Here is a 19,195-nt window from a genome sequence, read left to right on the forward strand (position 1 = left end):
CGTGTTGAAAAGACTAGAAAAAAAACTAAAATGTTATTTCAAAACTAAATTGTGCAAAAAAAATAAAACAGAATCAGAATTTCAGAAAAGACGAGTGATTTTGGATGAAATGTAGGGAACACGCCCCTTTTCCCAAAAACAACACCCATTTTGTATTTATTTATTATTATTTTTTTCACTCAGAGTTATTCAGATTCTGTCAGGCTTTTTCTGTTGCACATTCTGTCGCACATTCCTTGCGACAGAATTTAGGCATAAAACCCCCCAAAAAGAGTTGGAATCCTGTTAATAAATGAGTGCAATTATGTCTACTTTATGTTGGCATCATAAAGTTGACATGTTTTTACTTTTGGGAGACATTAGAGGGCTTCAAAGTATAGCAGCAATTTTCAAAATGTTCATAAAAATTCACAATCTGAATTTTTCAGGGAGCAGTTAGGTTTGAAGTGGATTTTAAGGGCCTTTCTGTGAGAAATAACCATAAATGACCCCATTATAGAAACGGCACCCCTCATAGTATTCAAAATGTTATTCAGAAAGTTTGTTAACCCTTTAGGTGTTTCACAGGAATAGCAGCATGTGAAGCAAGTGAAGGAGAAAATTAAAAATCCCCGTGTAACCCAATTTCTCTCGAGTAAGGAAATACCTCATATATGGATGTAAAGTGCTCTGTGGATGCACTAGAGGGCTCAGAAAAGGAGTGACAATGGGATTTTGGAGAGTGAATTTTTCTGAAATGGTTTTGGGGGGGCCCTATGGTGCCAGAACAGCAAAAAACCCACATGGCATACTATTTTGGAAACTACACCCCCCAAGGAACTGTTACGCCGAGCGCTCCGGGTCCCCGCTCCTCCCCGGAGCGCTCGCTTCATTCTCCCCGCTGCAGCGCTCCGGTCAGATCCTCTGACCCGGGGCGCTGCGATTCCGCTGCCAGCCGGGGTGCGATTCGCGATGCGGGTAGCGCCCGCTCGCGATGCGCACCCCGGCTCCCGTACCTGACTCGCTCTCCCTCGGTCCTGTCCCGGCGCGCGCGGCCCCGCTCCCTAGGGCGCGCGCGCGCCGGGTCTTTGCGATTTAAAGGGCCACTGCGCCGCTGATTGGCGCAGTGGTTCCAATTAGTGTTATCACCTGTGCACTTCCCTATATCACCTCACTTCCCCTTCACTCCCTTGCCGGATCTTGTTGCCATTGTGCCAGTGAAAGCGTTCCTTGTGTGTTCCTAGCCTGTGTTCCAGACCTTCTGCCGTTGCCCCTGACTACGATCCTTGCTGCCTGCCCCGACCTTCTGCTACGTCCGACCTTGCTTCTGCCTACTCCCTTGTACCGCGCCCATCTTCAGCAGCCAGAGAGGTGAGCCGTTGCTAGTGGATACGACCTGGTCACTACCGCCGCAGCAAGACCATCCCGCTTTGCGGCGGGCTCTGGTGAAAACCAGTAGTGGCTTAGAACCGGTCCACTAGCACGGTCCACGCCAATCCCTCTCTGGCACAGAGGATCCACTACCTGCCAGCCGGCATCGTGACAGTAGATCCGGCCATGGATCCCGCTGAAGTTCCTCTGCCAGTTGTCGCTGACCTCACCACGGTGGTCGCCCAGCAGTCACAACAGATAGCGCAACAAGGTCAACAGCTGTCTCAACTGACCGTGATGCTACAGCAGCTACTACCACAGCTTCAGCAATCATCTCCTCCGCCAGCTCCTGCACCTCCTCCGCAGCGAGTGGCCGCTCCTGGTCTACGCCTTTCCCTGCCGGATAAATTTGATGGGGACTCTAAGTTTTGCCGTGGCTTTCTTTCCCAATGTTCCCTGCATCTGGAGATGATGTCGGACCTGTTTCCCACTGAAAGGTCTAAGGTGGCTTTCGTAGTCAGCCTTCTGTCTGGAAAAGCCCTGTCTTGGGCCACACCGCTCTGGGACCGCAATGACCCCGTCACTGCCTCTGTACACTCCTTCTTCTCGGAAATCCGAAGTGTCTTTGAGGAACCTGCCCGAGCCTCTTCTGCTGAGACTGCCCTGTTGAACCTGGTCCAGGGTAATTCTTCCGTTGGCGAGTATGCCATACAATTCCGTACTCTTGCTTCAGAATTATCCTGGAATAATGAGGCCCTCTGCGCGACCTTCAAAAAAGGCCTATCCAGCAACATTAAAGATGTTCTGGCCGCACGAGAAATTCCTGCTAATCTACATGAACTTATTCACCTAGCCACTCGCATTGACATGCGTTTTTCCGAAAGGCGTCAGGAACTCCGCCAAGATATGGACTCTGTTCGCACGAGGCGTTTCTTCTCCTCGGCTCCTCTCTCCTCTGGTCCCCTGCAATCTGTTCCTGTGCCTCCCGCCGTGGAGGCTATGCAGGTCGACCGGTCTCGCCTGACACCTCAAGAGAGGACACGACGCCGTATGGAGAACCTCTGCCTGTACTGTGCTAGTACCGAACACTTCCTGAGGGATTGTCCTATCCGTCCTCCCCGCCTGGAAAGACGTACGCTGACTCCGCACAAAGATGAGACAGTCCTTGATGTCTACTCTGCTTCTCCACGTCTTACTGTGCCTGTGCGGATGTCTGCCTCTGCCTTCTCCTTCTCTACTGTGGCCTTCTTGGACTCTGGATCTGCAGGAAATTTTATTTTGGCCTCTCTCGTCAACAGGTTCAACATCCCGGTGACCAGTCTCGCCAGACCCCTCTACATCAATTGTGTAAATAATGAAAGATTGGACTGTACCATACGTTTCCGCACGGAGCCCCTTCTTATGAGCATCGGATCTCATCACGAGAGGATTGAACTTTTGGTCCTCCCCAATTGCACCTCGGAAATTCTCCTTGGACTTCCCTGGCTTCAACTTCATTCCCCAACCCTGGATTGGTCCACTGGGGAGATCAAGAGTTGGGGGTCCTCTTGTTCCAAGAACTGTCTAAAACCGGTTCCCAGTAACCCTTGCCGTAACTCTGTGGTTCCTCCAGTAACCGGTCTCCCTAAGGCCTATATGGACTTCGCGGATGTTTTCTGCAAAAAACAAGCTGAGACTCTACCTCCTCACAGGCCTTATGATTGTCCTATCGACCTCCTCCCGGGCACTACTCCACCCCGGGGCAGAATTTATCCTCTCTCTGCCCCAGAGACTCTTGCCATGTCTGAATACGTCCAGGAGAATCTAAAAAAGGGCTTTATCCGTAAATCCTCCTCTCCTGCCGGAGCCGGATTTTTCTTTGTGTCCAAAAAAGATGGCTCCCTACGTCCTTGCATTGACTACCGCGGTCTTAATAAAATCACGGTTAAGAACCGCTACCCCTTACCCCTCATCTCTGAACTCTTTGATCGCCTCCAAGGTGCCCACATCTTTACTAAATTGGACTTAAGAGGCGCCTATAACCTCATCCGCATCAGAGAGGGGGATGAGTGGAAAACGGCATTTAACACCAGAGATGGACACTTTGAGTATCTGGTCATGCCCTTTGGCCTGTGCAACGCCCCTGCCGTCTTCCAAGACTTTGTTAATGAAATTTTTCGTGATCTGTTATACTCCTGTGTTGTTGTATATCTGGACGATATCCTAATTTTTTCTGCCAATCTAGAAGAACACCGCCAGCATGTCCGTATGGTTCTTCAGAGACTTCGTGACAATCAACTCTATGCCAAAATTGAGAAATGTTTGTTTGAATGCCAATCTCTTCCTTTTCTAGGATATTTGGTCTCTGGCCAGGGACTACAGATGGATCCAGACAAACTCTCTGCCGTCTTAGATTGGTCACGCCCCTCCGGACTCCGTGCTATCCAACGCTTTTTGGGGTTCGCCAATTATTACAGGCAATTTATTCCACATTTTTCTACCGTTGTGGCTCCTATCGTGGCTTTAACCAAAAAAAATGCTGATCCCAAGTCCTGGCCTCCTCAAGCAGAAGACGCCTTTAAACAACTCAAGTCTGACTTTTCTTCGGCTCCCGTGCTCTCCAGACCTGACCCTTCCAAACCCTTCCTATTGGAGGTTGATGCCTCCTCAGTGGGAGCTGGAGCTGTTCTTCTACAAAAAAATTCTTCCGGGCATGCTGTCACTTGTGGTTTTTTCTCTAGGACCTTCTCCCCAGCGGAGAGGAACTACTCCATCGGGGATCGAGAGCTTCTAGCCATTAAATTAGCACTTGAGGAATGGAGGCATCTGCTGGAGGGATCAAGTTTTCCTGTTATTATCTACACCGACCACAAGAACCTCTCCTACCTCCAGTCTGCCCAACGGCTGAATCCTCGCCAGGCCCGGTGGTCTCTGTTCTTTGCCCGATTTAATTTTGAGATTCACTTTCGTCCTGCCGATAAGAACATTAGGGCCGATGCTCTCTCTCGTTCCTCGGATGCCTCAGAAGTTGAACTCTCTCCGCAACACATCATTCCACCTGACTGCCTGATCTCCACTTCTCCTGCCTCCATCAGGCAGACTCCTCCAGGAAAGACCTTTGTTTCTCCACGCCAACGCCTCGGAATCCTCAAATGGGGTCACTCCTCTCATCTCGCAGGTCATGCGGGCATCAAGAAATCTGTGCAACTCATCTCCCGCTTCTATTGGTGGCCGACTCTGGAGACGGATGTTGTGGACTTTGTGCGAGCCTGCACTATCTGTGCCCGGGATAAGACTCCTCGCCAGAAGCCCGCTGGTTTTCTTCATCCTCTGCCTGTCCCCGAACAGCCTTGGTCTCTGATTGGTATGGATTTTATTACTGATTTACCCCCTTCCCGTGGCAACACTGTTATTTGGGTGGTCGTTGATCGATTCTCCAAAATGGCACATTTCATCCCTCTTCCTGGTCTTCCTTCAGCGCCTCAGTTGGCTAAACAATTTTTTGTACACATTTTTCGTCTTCACGGATTGCCTACGCAAATTGTCTCGGATAGAGGCGTCCAATTCGTGTCTAAATTCTGGAGGGCTCTCTGTAAACAACTCAAGATTAAATTAAATTTTTCTTCTGCATATCATCCCCAGTCCAATGGACAAGTAGAAAGAATTAACCAGATCTTGGGTGATTATTTGCGACATTTTGTTTCCTCCCGCCAGGATGACTGGGCAGATCTCCTTCCATGGGCCGAATTCTCGTATAACTTCAGGGTCTCTGAATCTTCCTCCAAATCCCCATTTTTCGTGGTGTACGGCCGTCACCCTCTTCCCCCCCTCCCTACTCCCTTGCCCTCTGGTCTGCCCGCTGTGGATGAAATTTCTCGTGACCTTTCCATCATATGGAGAGAGACCCAAAATTCTCTCTTACAGGCTTCATCACGCATGAAGAGGTTCGCGGATAAGAAAAGAAGAGCTCCTCCCGTTTTTTCCCCTGGAGACAAAGTATGGCTCTCCGCTAAATATGTCCGCTTCCGTGTCCCTAGCTACAAGTTGGGACCACGCTATCTTGGTCCTTTCAAAATTTTGTGTCAAATTAATCCTGTCTCTTATAAACTTCTTCTTCCTCCTTCTCTTCGTATCCCTAATGCCTTTCACGTCTCTCTTCTCAAACCACTCATCCTCAACCGTTTTTCTCCCAAATCTGTTCCTCCCACTCCTGTTTCCGGCTCCTCGGACATCTTCTCTGTCAAGGAGATCTTGGCTTCCAAAAAGGTCAGAGGGAAAACTTTTTTTTTAGTGGACTGGGAGGGTTGTGGTCCTGAAGAGAGATCCTGGGAACCTGAGGACAACATCCTATATAAAAGTCTGCTCCTCAGGTTCTCAGGCTCTAAGAAGAGGGGGAGACCCAAGGGGGGGGGTACTGTTACGCCGAGCGCTCCGGGTCCCCGCTCCTCCCCGGAGCGCTCGCTTCATTCTCCCCGCTGCAGCGCTCCGGTCAGATCCTCTGACCCGGGGCGCTGCGATTCCGCTGCCAGCCGGGGTGCGATTCGCGATGCGGGTAGCGCCCGCTCGCGATGCGCACCCCGGCTCCCGTACCTGACTCGCTCTCCCTCGGTCCTGTCCCGGCGCGCGCGGCCCCGCTCCCTAGGGCGCGCGCGCGCCGGGTCTTTGCGATTTAAAGGGCCACTGCGCCGCTGATTGGCGCAGTGGTTCCAATTAGTGTTATCACCTGTGCACTTCCCTATATCACCTCACTTCCTTGCCGGATCTTGTTGCCATTGTGCCAGTGAAAGCGTTCCTTGTGTGTTCCTAGCCTGTGTTCCAGACCTTCTGCCGTTGCCCCTGACTACGATCCTTGCTGCCTGCCCCGACCTTCTGCTACGTCCGACCTTGCTTCTGCCTACTCCCTTGTACCGCGCCCATCTTCAGCAGCCAGAGAGGTGAGCCGTTGCTAGTGGATACGACCTGGTCACTACCGCCGCAGCAAGACCATCCCGCTTTGCGGCGGGCTCTGGTGAAAACCAGTAGTGGCTTAGAACCGGTCCACTAGCACGGTCCACGCCAATCCCTCTCTGGCACAGAGGATCCACTACCTGCCAGCCGGCATCGTGACAGGAACGTAACAAGGGATACAGTGGGCCTTAACACCCCACAGGTGTTTGACGACTTTTCGATAAAGCAGGATGTGTAAATGAAAAAAAAAATGTCACTAAGATGCTGTTTTCCCCCCAAAATTTTACATTTTTATAAGGGGTAATAGGAGAACATGCCCCCCAAAATTTGTATCCCCATTTCTTCTGAGTATGGAAATACCCCATGTGTGGACGTTAAGTGCTCTGCTGGTGCACTACAATGCTCAGAAGAGAAGGAGTCACAGTTGGCTTTTGGAAAGCAAATTTTTCTAAAATGGTTTTTGTGGGGCATGTCGAATGTAGGAAGCCGCTATGGTTCCAGAACACCAAAATAAAAAAATAAAAAAACAGATGACATACTATTTTGGAAACTGCACCCCTCAGGGAATGTAACAAGGGGTACAGTGAGCCTTTACACCCCACTGGTATTTGACAGAACTTTGGAATAGTATTACATTTTTCATTTTCACAGACTACGGTTCCAAATATCTGTCAGACACCTGTGGGGTGTAAATGCTCACTGCACCCCTTATTAAATTACGTGAGGGATTTAGTTTCCAAAATGGGGTCACGTGTGGGGGGTTGCATTGTTCTGGCACCATTGGGGCTTTGTAAACACATGTGACCTTCAATTCTGGACAAATTTTACCTCCAAAAGCCCAATGGCACTCCTTCTCTTCTGAGCCCTGTAGTGAGCCCACATATGGGGTATATTCTTACTTTGAAGAAACGGAGTTACACATTTTGGGGGGCTTTTTTCCTATTTTCACTTATGAAAATGAAAAATTCAGGGTAACACCAGCATTTTAGTGAAAATTTGGCAAACACCTGTGGAGTGTTAAGGCTCATCATACCCATAATTCCATTCCATTAGGATTTTGTTTGCAAAATGGGGTCACATGTGGGTGTTTTTTTTCTGCGTTTATGTCAGATTCGCTGTAACTATCAGCTACCCTTGTGCAAATCACCAATTTAGGCCTCAAATGTACATGGCACGCTTTCACTCCTGAGCCTTGTTGTGCGCCCGCAGATCACTTTACACCCTCATATGGGGTATGTAAATGTTTTTACACTAACATGCTGGTGTAGACCACAACTTTACCTTTTCATAAGGGGTAAAAGGAGAAAAAGACCCCAAAAATTTGTAGTTCAATTACTCCTGAGTACGGAAATGCCCCATATGTGTTGAAATACGACAGGGCTCCGAAGTGAGAGAGCACCATGCACATTTGAGGTATAAATTAGGGATTTGCATAGGGACGGACCTGTAAACAAGCATGGCGCTTGCCTCCTTTACCAAAAATACTGTAAGGCAGTGTTCCCCAAACAAGGTTTCCCCAGTTGTTACAAAACTCCCAGCATGCCTGGACAGTCAATGGCTGTCCAGCAATACTGGGATTTATTTTGCAATGGAGGCTCGATACTCACTGTAAGAGAGGATAACCTTACTTCAGTAAATCCCTTCCACCCTGCTATCCACCTACTTACTACAGCATAGCCACACACCCCTGGAGACCAAGTGACTTATGACTTATATTGTCTTTGGCCACATGGAATGCTGGGAAACAGTAAAATAAAAGCATGTGCACTACAAAGCTTATTACATAGTATTATAACTGAGCATCATGGGCTCAAAAGCTAAAGAAAAATAAAATCACCCCTTATACCCATTGGGCCGGGCACTCGGCAAACTAATTCAACTAGTTCAATATCATCACTTGTCTCCGTGGGCCTTACAGTAAATAGTGATGCAGAGTGCATCACTGTTTACTGTACAGAAGCAGGGACACCTGTCAAAATGACGAGCACCACTGATTTCTACATAGTTTTAGTGGTCACTGTACCATGGAAAACCTTGATCCAGCCACAAGATGGTAGTTAAAAGATTTGTATTTTATAACACCACTTAGGGGCCGAGCGGCCAAGCATGTAGCTGTGGTGTCCCAGCACCAAAAGGTTGTCCTGTGGGCTAAAGATTACCTCAGGCATCCCTGCTGTCTATATGCTGGGCCCACTGCCCCAATGTCTGACCTGTCATTATGTGATATATTGTTATGGTATGCTATGTATTAATTTCCACACTGTACCTTTAAGGGATTGTGGCAGAGTGACCAGGTGACTCTGACACCCCAAAAGGGATCCCTAAACCAAGCACTTATGTAATGTAGGGTGGAGGAACTGTGCAGTCTAGTGTTCAGTCTAGTCTGGTCCGCGTCTGGACCTATTGAGTTGTTAAGTGTGGAGAAGGAGAGTGTGTTCCAGCTAGCAAGCTGAGGAGAAGCATAGGGAGAAAAAGTCTACTAAATTCCACAGCCACACCAATTCTCAGGAAAAGACCATGGCGCCCAAGTGAATTGTCAAAGCCTTGCAGTAAGCAAAGCTCTTGGGCAAAATCTCTACTTCAGTCAGTCAGAGTGAAGTTAACTCTTTCAAGTCAGCGTGTGCTGCTAATAATCTCAAAGCTGCATTCAACAGCAACTACAACTCCCAGTAAGGCGAAAGGCTCTCCGGGTTCCACTTTGTCCATCCCTCTGCACTAGAGACTGTATTGTTTCAAGCTGCTACTTTCAGCCACAGTAAAGATAGTTATCCGTAACCTTGCATTGTTGTATTCATTACCCCACACCAGACTGAGGAGAAGCTATCTCAACCTCGGACCGTGTAAGTTAACTGTGCCCTGGCATTACAAATCAAACTGTACACTCTGCACACAGCCATTAGCATGCCTTAAACTTAGGCTCCACCCAGCATATGCATGGCCCCTCATTCAGTCCCAAATTGAATCACAGAAAATTCTAATATAAATGAACTAGTCACAACTAGAGACCTGAAAATGGTTTCTGTCGATGGTCCCCATCCAACCTGATAGAGTTCAGGAGGATCTTCAGAGAAGAATGGCAGATCTAGGTGTAAACTCCATGAAGACTGGAGGCTGTTGTCGCTGCCGAAGGGACTTTTACTAAGCGCTTAGTAAAGGGTCTGAATACTTATGTTACTGCGAGATTTTAGTTTTTACTAACATTCTGTTATCACTTTGTCATGATAAGGTATTGAGTGCAGAATGATGGAGGGGGGGGGGTATTTTAGCACAAGTACCAACATAAACTGTAAAAAAAGCAAGGGTCTGAAGATTTTCTGAATATACTGTATTGTGTATTGCAGAATGTGTGGACATTAGAGGAGTTCAGCTTCTTAATGGCTTCCTGTCATTATAACTTCGGCAGTCATAGCTGCTTTGTATGGGCTTTGATATGTGGTGCTCTTTGAGTGTAAGTGGTACTGCCAGCTGGCCACCTGAAAACTGGCAAATGGTTTGTTATCTAGAATTTATACTTTTGCCTGAGGCGTAGAAGGCTCGACAGGTGCTACTCACATTGCAAGGGTCATTTTGGCCTCTTCATTGCCAGAGGTAGCAGCGTACAAGCCCAGGACCGTAATTTCTCTTGACAACTTATCACGTTGATAATATTACCCTAATAATCACTACAAAAGAGCAGGTCTAAGAGTAAAATATGGTCGTCCAGCCTAAATTTGTAGAAGTAATGCCGACATTAGAATTTTGGAGGAGATTTATCAAAACCTGTGCAAAGGAAAAGTTGCCCAGTTGCCCATAGCAACCAATTAGATCACTTCTTTCATTTTGCAGAAGCCTTGTTTGATAAATCTCCCCAATTGTGCGTACATGGTCTGTTATTAAATGCTGACCTTCTAAAGTCTATAGTGTGATGAATGACCTTCACCAGAGATGTAACCTGTAGCTTCTTGGCCCTGATACAAAATCTGCAACATGGCCCTATCTGCCAATTATAATACTAGTCTCTTATAGGGCAGATGTGCTTTGAGGCCTCCTTAGGCACCAGGGCCCCCATGTGATTGCTAACTTTGCACCAACAATAGTTAGGCCAGTGACCTTCACCAATGAGCTGAGAAAAATCATTGTTGGCAGCACCCAATTTTGGGTTCTATGCAGAGAAATGGACGGATCTCTTGGCCGACTGGGGAGTAGAGCACATTGTCACTTGTTTACTTGGCTTATAACTCACGATCGCAGATGGTATCAGGAGTGGTACCTGGTGCGATCAACGTTTTACATTTCTGATGAACATGTCAAAAGTTGTTTTTAATGACACTAATGCTTTAACCCCTTCATAACCCAGCTAATTCTTTCCTCCTTACATTCTAAGACCCATAACTTTTTTATTTTTCGACTGACAAAGTTGTATTAGGGCTTATTTTCTGTGTGATGAGTTGGACTTTCCACTGATTCACTTTTACAGGGTAGTACAATGTATTACAAAGCCAGAAAAAAATTATATGCGGGGAAAAATTGTAAAAAGATATGAATTGCACAATTTTTGTAGGGCAAACATATTTTTGGAGTTCAAAATATGGTAAATCTGACATTCCATCTTTATTCTATGGGTCAGTACGATTCCAATAAAACCAAACTTGAATAATTTTTGTTTCGTTTTATGGTTTAAAAAAAAATGTAATCCTTGAAAAAAAAAGAAACCTTGTTCATTACCCTGTTCTCACCCCTATAACTTTTATATTTTTCCACCTACGGATGTGTGTTAGGGTTTGTTTTTTGCACCATGAGCTGTAGTTTTTAATGGTACCACTTTTGTATAGTTCTGGCTTTTTGATCACTTTTTATTACAATGTTTTTGGGATGTAATGTAACCAAAAATCTGTAATTTTGGCATTTGGAATTTTTAGCGTTTACGCCGTTCACTGTGCAAGAGAAGAAACATAATAATGTAATACATCAGACAATTATGCATGTGGCCATACCAAATATGTGAATTTATGCAGTGTTTTATTTAAAAAATGGGAAAAGGGGCTATTTGAATTTTTAATAGGGGAGGGATTTTTTTTTTTTTTACTCTTTCTTAAACACACTTTTTGGCCCCCCCTAGGGGCCTATTATAAGCCATCATCAGATGGCTTACATAGATCAATGTAATGCTATTGCACTATATTGATCCATGAAATCTGTTCTCGATTGCTAAGGGCTGTCAAAGGGAGCTTTAAGCAATCTCAGAGCCAGGGAAGATTCCAAGGACCAGGTAAGGCCTCGGGCTTCCCTAGGAACCTATAGCACCCCCTGGGATTATGGGATCTCTAGACACCAGGGAATAGCGTCATTTAATGTTTAAATGCTGTGATCTGTGTAGATCACAATATTTAAACAGTTAAATGATGGACATCAGAGCGATCTCTGATGTCCGTCATTACAGGCAGACATCTCCCGGTCATGATGCGGGCCCCCGTCAAGTCTGCCCACCCGACCCATGACGTACATGTAAGTCATGGATCGGGAAGGGGTTAAAGCTTAAGACTGATTTTGCCTATAAAAATAGACTTATTAATTTTTTGAGTCTCAAAATACTACGTGTGCACATCTTCACGGGGGATCATCTTCACGGGCATGTCGATATTCTAGATTTATACTCTTCTCTTTTCCTTGATATTAAAGGGATACTCCAGTGGGAAAAAAAATTCAAATCAACTGGTGCGAGAAATTTAAACAGATTTGTAAATTACTTTAAAAAAAAATCATAATCCTTCCAGTACTTATCAGTTGCTGTATTTTCCAGAGGAAGTTATGTAGTTATTTTCTGTCCACAGTGCTCTCTGCTGACACCTCTGTCCATGTCGGGAACTGTCCAGAGTACAAGTAAATCGCCACAGCAAACTTCTCCTGCTCTGGACAGTTCCTGACATGGACAGAAGTGTCAGCAAAGAACATTGTGGTCAGACAGAAAATAATTTTACAACTTCCTCTGGAGCATATAACAGCTGATACGTACTGGAAGGGTTAAGATTTTTATAAAGAAGTAATATACAAATCTGTTTATCTTTCTGGCACTGGTTGATTTAAAAAGTTTTGTTTTCCACCAAAGTACCCCCTAAAGATTAGTCAGAAATTACATTTAAAAAGCTGAGCTTTTAAAAAATAACAAATAAAAATAACATAAAAACATTTTATTAATTAACGTCTTAACGTATTCAGTGTTTTCCACACTTTTTCAGATCTAACCTATAAGACTAAATCTATAGTGCAATAGCGATCTTCAGGCTAAAAATTGACAAAAACGCTCTGACTCCCATATGTCTCTTATTACAGGAGATTAGAACTTGCTAAAAGTTTTTCACTCTGTGAACCTCTAGATTTTATAGTTTTGATTGCATTACAAATCCCATTGTTCTTCTATTGCCGAGCATATTTGTGTTTAACTCATCTGTACAAATCAATAACATTTATAGATATAGATGCTGGAATATGGTAAACAATAAAACTCTAATGCAAAACTAATTTTAGGAAAGCAGGGAAATTATGGGAGAAAATCCAATCATATTACAACATTATTGGATTTATACATAGATTGAATGTCATTCCGCCTGATATGTGTTGTGCTGCAACCAAAAGAAAATAAGAATTTAATTAAAATGCAGAAGTAGAAAGAAAAGAGAGCCAACAAGACCAAGCTAAAGAGCATACAGGAGGATCAGAAGAACTTTATTGTAATCAAATAGGACATTTTATAATAAAAAAAAAATAATACAACTTGAAAATACTAAAACATTTTCAGTCATTTATGGAAATCATGAAAAGGTTTGAGGTAACAATTCTAACTGTATATCGTATAGGGATCTGTCACTTTACTTAATATGTAGAATTGATTCCCAAGTTTTTAGATTTATCATGTATCAAAGGAATTGACAATTTGAAGAATAAATGGAGAAATTTTAAAGATTCAGTACATGAGCTTGAAACATGATATCTTTTCCATATCACCCATAATGGTCTCAATTTGAAAAAAAGCTATCTAAATCTTTTGGTACCTAGGTTGGCAATGAGGGGCTTCTGCAGTCTGATATGACAGGAGTGAGCAAAGATGAGTGCTCGTCGCACCCTCACTTCTGGATGGTATGGGGTATTTTTGCCAAGATGTACAATATATAACAAGTTTTTAAATCTGACAGTGCCTATTTAAAGGTAATGTGTCATCCATCAAAAAAGTGCTAATTGTTTAAAACAAGTTTTTATGCTAACCATTTTTTAAAATAATTTTTTAGTATGTTTTTTTTATAATTTAACATTTTACTACTTGTAGTTTTTATTTAGGCCACCTGGGCTAAAACTAAGCGGAGACGTCCTGTTCTGTACAGATCATTTCCTAGTAATGCCTTTTTTCTCAGGGCAGACATGGATTCACCATCATTCACAGCAGAGATCAGCATCCCCCTACCTGTAGAATGACCACTGAAAAGGTCACAGATAATTCCAGGAAGTTTCTCCAATTCATCTGAATGGGACTGGTCATTTCTATTGTTGTTTATGTCCATGGGTCCTGCTGTAAAGCATATCAGTAAATTATTATTGTTAAGAACATGTTTCACTCATATAGTTGGGGTATATGAAAACCTGTTATAAAGGGTTGTCGATGTATATCATGGTGTATTGATTCATGAGTTTAATGAGCCTAACTTGGAAAACAAGTGACTAAATTTGGTTCATTTTCCAAATGTATCGGTTTTTTTTTTGCAGACCTCAAAAGTACAGCAGACCATGCTTTACAATAGAGATGGGTGAATCGAAGCTGACGAAGACAAATTAATTCAGAATTTCATAAAAATTCGATTCTGAACGAGTCCGAATTTCCTCACGCTTTGTGGTAAGGAATTGCTTCATTCACTACATTTTGTGCGGCCCGGGGGGCTACAATGGCGGCTACATGTGTGAGGACATGGGTCAAGGAAGTCTGGGAAGGTGGGTAGGCGAGATCACAGTGAATCACATGGTGGCATGCAGCCTTTCAGCAGCCAGCCCTGTGATGTCACAGCCCTATATTTTCGTCAGCCTTTGCTGAAGACAGGCATTTCCGAGAGCAGAGACTGTGTGTGTGCACTAATCACCGTTACTGATAATACAGATCTTTACAGCGGCGAATCCAGTCACCTCAAGCCCGTATTAGTTCTGGCTAGAGAAAGAGCAGACACTGTGTGGTCACTAATCAGCGTTATTGGCAATACAGATCAGCACAGGGGAAATCCATTGACCTCAAGCCCGCATCACTGCAGGCAGGCAGGGGGAGTTTAGTAGTTGTCTGCCAATTGAGATCATAACAGGAAGCACTCCCCATTCAAGACTGTCATTGTGCTGCTTTGCGGCAGTGATTCTGATAGTGACGCCTGTAATCTGCATGTCATACTGAAAACACAATATAATTTCACTACCCCAGCACACTCCCTATTCGTGTTATGCCAAGGAAAAGTGTTCTACACCCCTATTGAGGCTCTCTGTAGCTAAGAAATAGCTGTTTTTAATAGTGATTCACCATGAATATATTCGGATGAAACCACATTTTTTCAGAAAATTCGGCGAATCGGTCGAATCGAATTTTTAAAAAAATTTGCCCATCTCTACTTTACAGGTCCCGCAAAATGCTAACATAAGCAACCTTTCTTAGTGTATACCCTAGTGCATGCGGAAAACATTATCAAACATAATCTCACTGTCTTCAGATGTCTTAATAGAGATAATATCACCTATATAGATGGCCTAACTTTGGCTTGACTATTGCATAAACCAGTGATCCCCAACCCAGCACTCAAGGACCAGCAATATTCTTTTTTTTTCCAGTTAACCCCTTGAAATAGAAGTGGGAAAAATTAAAATCTTGGACTGTCAGTGGTTTTAAGGACTGAGTTTGTGATCTCTGGGATAAGCCATCGAATTTAGCCACTTGTAGTTAGCATTATATAAGAAAAGTTACAGCGTACAGATGAAAAGGGGTTGAGGATATCAACCATTTACTTTGCTACTTCCTCTGCTGTACACCCCATACATTGGTGGACAGAAGGGCTCCCCAATCTACAGACTGGCTTTTCCCTACCTTATTTACTGTATAGAAGTGAAGTTCAAAAACGTAACTTTTATTCTGGGTTGCATTAAAAGTCACCAAAATTAGTTGTGTGATACCAACGCCATTAAAAATGCTCCTAATAAATTATCAAAGTAGCCTGCACAGTAAGTAGTAGTATGTACAGCAAATCAGGTATGATTCGGTCCGCAGGCTGTACATACTACCACTTACAGGATATTTTGAATATTTATTAGGAGCATTTTTAATGGCGTTGGTATCACACAACTCATTTTGTTGACTTTTAATGCAACCCAGAATAAAAGTTACGTTTTTTGCACTTCAAGTATAACTTTTTTTTGTTTTTGGTCTTGCCTTGAAGAACATTTTAGTAGTGAGCTTACCATTACAATTTTTTCTTATATCTTTGTCACATAACCCATGAAGAAAGATGATATCATCCTAACCTACCTACTAATGTTCTATGGTAAAATAAAGTAATAATAATATGACACTCCTATCACATTTATACAACTACGCAAAGACCGGATCATATGTAACTCACAACACATGTCCATGCCCATGGGATTTGATGAGGAATTTTTAGTTAGTTTTTCTTACTTATCCAGGACTTATGACCTTCCTAAAGAGAATAAGTTATTTTTGTACAGTATTTCTGTGAATCCGTAAACCAGGAGTTTCTATTCCCGAATACGCTGTATAGCTGATATTCATTTTTTGTTTCACATTAGAACATCTCCTATTTAGTTTCCTGTGACCTTCGATGTGCAAAGTCATGAGTGCACTTTACATTCCCTGCACACTTAATAAAAACAAATTAGAAAAATTAATAAAATTTTAGTCTATTAAGAAAAGTGAGGGAAGCAGCGGGCCCTGAAGAGAAGCCAAAGAGTTGGATGAATGTTCTGTTTGTTGCTCACTTTAATTATTGATATTTAAGCAATAATAAGGATTACTCTTCTGTTTGAAGAATATGTATAAAGGGATTTTAAGTTTTTTTTTCAAGACTTTGATATTAATATTCTATCCTGGGTTGCACGGCAGCTCGGTGATTAGCAATGTTGCACATCCCCTTTATTGTTTATCAGTAAGGCCATGTTCACACGATGGAATTTTACGCACAGAATTTCCCATAAGAATTCTGCAAAGGTTGAGGCAGGAAGAGTGCGGCCATAGCAGTAGAACCATTGAGCAAATGGTTAGAGGTGGTCAAATATAAGGTCGGGTTGGTAACAGTAGGAGCAGGTATAAACACATAGCAGACAGCCACAATGAGCAGAAGGAAGAAAAGCCGGCACAGCTTAGCCTCGACAATGTAGTCCCACAATGTGCATAGGCGGACAGCAAGGGTGATGCAAGTGATAGACCCAGTTTACGAATCCCGCCTCGGGTGCTCAATCCTCAAGGATATGCAGTTCATCAAAAACTTTAACAGTAGAAGTAGGAGGCACTCACCACTGGGATTTCGTGAAAATACGTAGCTTTATTTCAGACGTGCAGAAGCATGGAGGACTAGTGTGGACGCAGCACACCATGCAGAGGTTACAGCTATTTCACGCCAACTAAGGGCGCTTCCTCAGACCACTCCATGCTTCTGCACGTCTGAAATAAAGCTAAGTATTTTCACGAAATCCCAGTGGTGAGTGCCTCCTACTGTTAAAGACATAGCAGACAGCAATGAGTATGGGGGAGGGTAGGTTTGGTAACATTTAAAGCACACTTACCCTTTAAGAAACCACAATGTAGAAAGGGAATACCAGGCAAGGGGGAATGTTACAGTGTGTATGAGTACTTGGTCTGTTAACAGAACCTGGTATCTGGGAGCAGCCAATGTTTGAGATTAGTGAGGCTCCCAACTGAGAGCCCCCAATCATCTGTCATTTTTGCAAAAATGTTAAAGCTTATTATGAGTCAGCTCACTTTAAAATATGAAGTGACTGTATTTCATGACAAACTCTTCTATTCAGCTATTCTCGAGAAATCTTTAGAAAACCATAAGAACTCGGCCATATGCAAAGCCTAATGAAATATGAATTACCTGATATTAATTGGTCAAGCGTAATAAAAGGAAACTATTTCTGTAAGGAATTCATTTTATATGTTCAGGTACCTTTGTTATCTGGGCTGAGAGATAAGAAGAAGAAGAATTGCAGGTAACATCATCTTGCCGGGGTCGTATTACACTATTTCGGTTCTAACATGGAAAGTTAAACATTATGTTCTTTTTTTACTCTACCTTAATTACAATATAGATTCTATCTTTATCATAAATCAAATGAGGACTCTCCAGCTGGTTGAATCTCTGCTGTGCAGCTGCTATCGGCACCTTATGAAGCTCCCTTAGTAAAAAACGCATTTGATAGCTAATAAAAAATCAACTGTTCTTTTCTATAGCTTGTGTGGCTTATTTCACTTACATCTGTAAAACAATGTGACTTTTATGCAATTTAGGTACGGTAGCTGTATTAAAACTAAGTGCATCACCAGCAGAGACAAATCATGTTCTGTGGAGGTCCCTGGGCCACACATTGTTGTATTGGTCTCCTTCCAATACCAACTGCACCTCCCTTTCCTACAAAATAATTTGGGATGTGGTACTCAGATGTATCTAGCTGAGCTGCTGGTTGGTCCTCTGGATAATGTGTAACAGGACCATGTTGAAAATATGCTTGTTATGGGTAAGCAATACATAAAAAGTCTCATTATCATTAATGGACAGAAACATGGCCAGCAACAGGAATCAGACAGTCATCAGATACTAGTCATATGGTACAGACGGCCCCTTATCTTTAACTAGGCCAAAAAACGCCAAGGCCTAAGGTGGCACTATATCAGGGGCAGTGGCTGGGGACATAATTATCTTTTCTTTTAATCAACCAAAAACATGACTCCTTATCCCAGAAAAACAGATGTAAAGCAATGATTACTAGGTGTATCGCTTCTTTGCTCTCTGCTGTTCACTTCCTGTTGTCAGGCAAAATCTGTCTTTAGTAACAGCTTCATCAGGACAAATTACAGGAAGTAGGGGCAAGGTATAGCGTGTGCTTTGTACAGGAGAGAGCATGAGAAAGCCTGGGCCAGTCTGCCTGCTGATAATCCTCGCTGTTCTTGAAAGGTAAATGAAGGCTTTTCTCTCATCTCTGACTGCCAATAAAGGTCTGGGCAGCTGTACCTTGTCTAAATAGCTGTGGACCTACTGCTATATGTCAACAGTGCTGCAGGGCAATCTCCTCCTTACTTTAGCTTTACGGCAGCAGCAACAGTAGCAGCTTAGCGTTTTGCATAACCTCTTCCTTACCGTGATCCTGCTGTTGCTGTTTCTTTCCTTTCTGCTCACATAGCACCTTGAAAACCCAGAACATCAGTAACCCCTTCTCCCATACATGTCATGTACTGTGTAAATCACTAGCCCAGCACAATACAGCCTGTTTAATCCTGTGCACTTTCTCTAGCAGTATGTCATAGGAGAGAGGTGTGTGTGCTTTGAATGGCCAAAGAAGTAAGGGAAAGGAAGTCTATATGTGTACTAATGGCACATAGCACAGCACTGGCCCCACCACCTAATTGGTAAAGAATAGGAAATATCTTTGTTCCATGGAGGGGCTCAATAACAGTAGTGGGGGTATTATTTCACCTTGTCACCGCTAAAAAGGGTCAATTTAACAATACTATGCAGGTGTATAAAAAATCCTTTAAAATGAGAGGTACACTGGAACATAAATATGTTTCCAGCTTTATATTTCTTAACCATGGTAATGCACAACTGCAGGGTCTTCTATGCACTACAGGCACGCAGCACCCCTTACAGAGCAACAACACTGGAATAGGAGCACCTGGTTGGTTTTGTTC

At 43.6% G+C, this 19,195-nt stretch overlaps 1 long non-coding RNA gene across 1 annotated transcript; it reads left to right on the forward strand.

Annotated features, from left to right (window-relative positions):
• Positions 1–14,093: 14,093 nt before the first annotated feature.
• Positions 14,094–17,686, forward strand: LOC130358061 (uncharacterized). The gene is made up of 3 exons (XR_008889391.1): positions 14,094–14,137; positions 17,453–17,499; positions 17,599–17,686. It is a non-coding gene; the product is annotated as an uncharacterized LOC130358061 (long non-coding RNA).
• Positions 17,687–19,195: the final 1,509 nt, after the last annotated feature.

This window comes from Hyla sarda, chromosome 2 (genome assembly GCF_029499605.1).
Source record: "Hyla sarda isolate aHylSar1 chromosome 2, aHylSar1.hap1, whole genome shotgun sequence".
NCBI classification, from domain to species: domain Eukaryota; kingdom Metazoa; phylum Chordata; class Amphibia; order Anura; family Hylidae; genus Hyla; species Hyla sarda.